Source organism: Triticum dicoccoides, chromosome 4B, assembly GCF_002162155.2.
Source record: "Triticum dicoccoides isolate Atlit2015 ecotype Zavitan chromosome 4B, WEW_v2.0, whole genome shotgun sequence".
Lineage (NCBI taxonomy): Eukaryota > Viridiplantae > Streptophyta > Magnoliopsida > Poales > Poaceae > Triticum > Triticum dicoccoides.
The window spans coordinates 654,265,361-654,271,360 of record NC_041387.1 but is presented as its reverse complement, the minus strand read 5'-3'; positions in this window follow the sequence as shown (position 1 = coordinate 654,271,360).

Sequence of the window (6,000 nt, the reverse complement as noted above, 5' to 3'; positions counted from 1 at the left end):
GCATTGACTGGATAGGAGTGTTTCAATCATGGCAAGAATCATTAAGAACACAATTTGCTAGGAATCGGATGAGGATAGCACAGAGATCGAGTCCATACCCTATCTTGGCGATGAACTCGCTACGGCGGCAACGGCGGGGGTGAAATCCGTTGACGGCGGCGGAGACCAGCGACAGGAGGCGGCTGGCGACGAGGAGACGATCCGAAGACCCTAATGGCAGAGCGAGCTATTGCGCGGGCGAAGAGGTTTGGAGAAATTTCCAAATTTTTGCCCGTGACTATATATAGCCCGACCCTGTCGGTGTGACCGAGTGGAACAACTCGGTGGCACCGAGATGCATAACTGTGTACAGTTACAGCAACTCGGTATGATCGAAAAGTTCAAATCGGTTGCACCGAGATTGAAAACCTAGATCGACTTAGTGATCTCGGTGGGACCGAAAAGGAGGAATCGGTCAGACCGATAATCACAAAGAAGTTTTGGAAGTTTAAGTCTATGACGAATCGGGGACTCCGAGTGCTCCTCACACAGAGTGGTTCGAATCTGACTTGATCAAATTTTGTGATGTAGCATGAATATAGTTTGAGACGAGAAAAGTATAGATAGCTAGAGAAGGTTCTTAGGCATTCTTGTCCATCCACTTGGCAAAAAGAAAAAGAACCAAACAATCAAAACAACAAGTGGATGTCCTTGAATGAGTAAAATATGCACCAACATGCTCACACAATAAGATGGCAAATGAAATATGTGGCAAAACATGCACAACCAATTCTAGCATCTATCAAACAATTGGCGATGACTAGGTCATCTATATATGAGTATATTGACTTAGGAGTCAAATGAAAACATTTGATCATAGGTCATACTCATCGTTCAAGCTCAAGTGGGGTTACCACTTTTACATAATGCATCGACGTGTTCACACCATTAGAGTTGCTTTGACTCAATTCTTAGAGTTAAGCTCCCTCTAGATGTGAGATCCCCTTTTAGAGGGATGAACTAACCTTGGGTTTTGTCGATGATGACTTCATGTAGGTGTCGAAGATGTGGATGCTCAAGGTTGATTTAGATCATTTGGAGCAATCCTTTGGAGTGAATTGCACTTTCAACATACCTACATGGGTTAGTCCCACAAGGAACAAACAAGAATATCCATAGACATAGAGTGATGCACACACAAGATAATGTCCATGAAATCACTAGGTTAGCTTGTCCCTTGCCTTACCAACATGAGGGTTTGTGACTCCTTGAACTAGTGCAAGATGTGGAAGTTGATTGCACTTGTTGTTGCCAAAAAGATATGAGTGAAGAATGTTGGCAGAGTCACCCTCAAAAACTCTCTAGTTCTTCTTCTTCGGGATCCACATCATCTTGATGGGAATCCTTGGAGTTGTAGTTGTACTTGATGAAGTAGAACTTGACGTAGTCTTGGGAACCCACTTGACCGAGACCTTAGGTGCTTCTTCAAATGCATCAATCTCTTCTTGAAGCTTGTCCTTGCCTTTGTTCTTGTGGTCTTGTGGTGGAAGATCATCTTGTGCTTGTGTTCCTTCGAAGGAAGTAGGATCATACTTCTCTTGTTGAGGAACAAACTTCGTCTTGGGGTATTGATCTTCTTCCCACTCAACTCCATTGGCATTGAACTTTCGTTCAAAACCAACACCTTGATTCTTCCGGTGCCTTCCTGGCTTGCGTACAATTTCCTCGAATTGCTTACTCCCGGCAAGGCTCTTGTAAACACCTTTCTCTATAATTCCCTTCAATAAGCTATTTTTGCTCAAGTGTAACTTGGCTAAGAGAATCATTAGTGGAATCAAGAGAACTACTAGAAGCAACAATATTGGATTTGACATTATTATTGTTACTACTAGAGGAAGTATATTTCTTGTACTTGTTACTAGACTTGACTTGAGGCATGTAAGTAGATAAGAGTAAACGCTTGGCAATGTAAGAAGAACTTTTCTTGCGGCGGATCTCGGGTAGGGGTCCCGAACTGTGCGTCTAAGGCTAATGGTAACAGGAAGCAGGGGACACGATGTTTTCCCAGGTTCGGGCCCTCTCGATGGAGGTAATACCCTACTTCCTGCTTGATTGATCTTGATGATATGAGTATTACAAGAGTTGATCTACCACGAGATCGTAGAGGCTAAACCCTAGAAGCTAGCCTATGATTATGATTGTTTTGTCCTACGGACTAAACCCTCCGGTTTATATAGACACAAGAGGGGGCTATGGTTACACAGAGTCGGTTAGAGAGAAGGAGATCTACATATCCGAATAGCCAAGCTTGCCTTCCACGCAAAGGAGAGTCCCATTCGGACACGGGACGGAGTCTTCAATCTTGTATCTTCATAGTCCAATAGTCCGGCCAAAGTATATAGTCCGGTTGTTCGAGGACCCCTTAATCCAGGACTCCCTCAGTAGCCCCTAAACCAGGCTTCAATGACGATGAGTCCGGTGCGCAGATTGTCTTCGGCATTGCAAGGCGGGTTCCTTCTCCGCATACTCCATAGAAGATTTTGGACACAAGAATCGTGTTCGGCTCAGCAAGACAAATTCCACATACCTCCGTAGAGAGTACAATATTACAGAAATATAATCCGCTGATAGCTTTTTATAGCATGACATCACGCCACGGTCTGGTCATTATTCGAACCACTTTTCATAACCAGCCACTACACACGCCGCGAGGTGGTTTTATTGGCACGTCTTGTCGAAGCTGAGATCGTGTCCCCCTTATCACGGGATTCTCATCAATACAGGTGTGGGTAACCCAACCGTGCTTGTTTAATATGACTCCTCGATTTTAGGCAAGTCCCAAACGGTCACGCGGGGGACGCTTGATATTTGTCCTCTTTATAAAGGGGGGCCAAGACCTATCCTTTTCTTCCCACGCTTGATCCTTCCCCTCCCGCACCTCGAGTTCCAACACCCAAGGCTCAAGCTAAAGCACTTCGGACCTTCATGTCCGGATCCAATCTTCAAGGCCGGTGGATGGCCTCCTCCGTCACAAAGGAGGACATCCAGAAGCTTAGGGAGGCCAGGTATCTCACCGCCGAAATCCCACACAGGCTGCCTGCTCATGGGCAGGTCATCCCCACTCCCGAACCCAAAGAGAGTGTCGTATTTATTTCCCACTTCCTCTGAGGGCTAGGTTTTAGTCTTGATCCCTTCGTGAGGGGGCTTATGTTCTATTACGGGCTAGATTTCCATGATCTAGCTCCGGATTCCATCCTTCACATCTCGTCGTTTATCGTCATGTGTGAAGCCTTTCTCCGCATTACCCCCACTTCGGCCTGTGGGTCAAGACCTTCAATGTGAGGCCGAGGGTGATTGACGGGCGTCACGCAGAGTGCGGAGGTGCTATAATAAGCAAAGACGTCGACGCCCCATGGACAAAGGGTTCTTTTGCGGAAACATCTGATTTATGGCAGCAAGAGTGGTTTTATATCATAGCTCCCCGAGGCACAAAGCGGGTGGCCCCTCTAGCATTCCGCTCGGGGCCCCTGCCGCAACTGGCGTCATGGGTCAACAAGGGGCTGGATTGGGGGCCGATTAACGACGTGCTGACACTGCAAAGCCACATCCGAGACCTCCTTAAGAGGGATGTCAGTCTTGTCAAGATAATGCAAGTGATGTTGGTTCGTCGAGTCCTGCCCTGCCAGCGTCGTCCTCTCCGTATGTGGGAGTTCAACCTGGAAGGACTGCGAACCATTCAACAATTCTTCGGCATGACGCTCAAAGAGATGTATGGGTCATTCTTCGGATCACGAATAAAGTGTCCGGACACCATCGAGGACGTGGGTCTCAATTGCAACCGCCCAGATACCCAAGTAAGTAATTCTGCTACCGAACACACCATCCTTTATGTTTATTATAACATCATTCTGAAAAATTGCTACCTGCCAGGACTGGCTAAGGAAGGCGGAGAGGATTAGGTGTTCGTCCTCTCTTCTCAAAGGATCGCCAGATCCTTTGTTGACCAGGATGCTTGAGCGCGCGCCGTATCAGGTACCATCAGGAGAGGACGAGGGGAGGAATAGAGAAGCCATAGGTGGGCCTCATATTTTACACATCCAAATTGGGGGAGTAAGCGCCTCCACGAAGGAGGACAATCGGGGAGGGGAACCTAAAATCCCCTCTCCTCAAGGTAAGAAAAGGGTCGCCTCTGAAGATTTGGAAACGGAGGCTTCTAAATGAGGGAAGAAAACCTCGCCAAGGGGCCCTGCCCTCGAGGGCGTTCTTGCCGCACAATGCCCGCAAGGGGGGCAGCCCTCCACCGAGCCGTAAGTAAAAGAGTACTTTGGTAAATATACCTCGTTTCGTCTCTGAGGATAATCACAGAAACATATTTGTCGCAGTCCGGCTTGTAGCCCTTCTCCACAGAGTTCGTCCTCGGGGGATCTTCCTCCAGAGATGATGGAGAGCGAGACGCCTCCCCCTGCCTCCCCGTTACATGGGGCGGACGACCCCGAGGTGTCTTCACGGAGGATTTCTCCTAATCCACCAAGGCCAGAAGTTGACACTTCGGCTGCTCAGAGTCTGGAATATCCGGCTCCCAAACAGAGCTTCAGGAGGAGTCCGGGATTGTCCGGCACACATCCGGACACACTAATGGGCCTTCTGGAGCAAGCGTCCATCTCAGAGACACATCGTGCCTTAATGGGTACGGTGGTTGAGAGGATTTCATCCGCGAAAAGCGGTTTGGATGAAGCTTTAACGAGTCTGCTGAGAGGCTTTGAGGTACGCAAAAAATGTATTATTGATGGTACCACACATGCTAAGTGTGCTCTTTATAGATAGTATCCCCTGAGACTCTGGTTGCCATCAACGTAGCAAACAGAGGATCATAATCTCTAGTAATAAGCGCGCTGCTTTATGTGCAGGTGGCTGAGAGTCCGGCGGCTGACCGATCTGCTGACTTTGCCGAATTAAAGCGGCAGCTTGACGTGGCCGATGCCGACATCACGCTGGTTAACCGGCGGCTTGATGAGGCCCAAGGTATGTATATTCGGCTTGTCAGCAAATGTTTAAGAGGAGCATGATGCTAGTATCTATAATATGCTGTGACTGCAGATGGAGCTGCTACCGTGGAGACTCTTCGGGCGGAGCTTGCCCGAGGCAAGGAGCAAGCCCGAATAAGTGATGCAGCTGCTCTGAAGGCGGTCGAAGAGTTAAGAGCCGAACAGGCTGCTCATCGCCAGAGGGAACAAAAGATACCCCAGATGGCTACCAAACTGGAAGATGCCGCCAACCGCCATGAGCTCCTTGAAAAGGAAAATCAAGCAAAAGCGGCTGACCTGAAGAAGGCCCTGGAGGCAGCCAAGGAAACCCGCTCTGAAATGAGGGGGATAAGGGAGGAGCTTAGTGAAGCCGGAGATATCGTGTCTGGGATGCCCTATTTGTTGCGGATGAAATTCGGAGATCCGAAGTATGACCCTCTGAATCACTTGTGGAGTGCGGCGGACGCGTATGCAGACCTGGCAAAGAGTGCTGCTGATGCGACCGAGTTTTTCAAAGATCGGAAAGACCATAAGGCTGAGAGGTTATTCTGGTCGCAGTTCAGTGCCCCGACGCGTCCGCTGCCATTGAATGAAAAGATGGCCGCATGGGCCGAACTCCACAGGTTGTCCGGGCTTGCTATGAGGTCTGTCGTGGATCATCTTTGGCCACGTGGACCAAGGCCGGATAGCTACTTTGGGTTGGTGCAACAATTCCTTGGTGCTGTGTCGCATATCGATGCTGTGAAGAGGTCGGCGTGCATAGAGGGTGTGCGGATGGCTCTTGCCCGTGTTAAAACATACTGGGCTCGGATGGAAACCACCGCTATTGCAACCCGGGGCGTGGCGGAAGGCCAGGACCCGGCCGAGCACTATTTTGAAGAAGTTTTAGAAGGCACCCGTTTAATAGAGGCTCAGTGCTCGAAGAGTGCCATGTTCGAATGACATGTATCTCGATTGTAAAGACAACACTATTTTGATTATAAAGGTTGTGTTTATA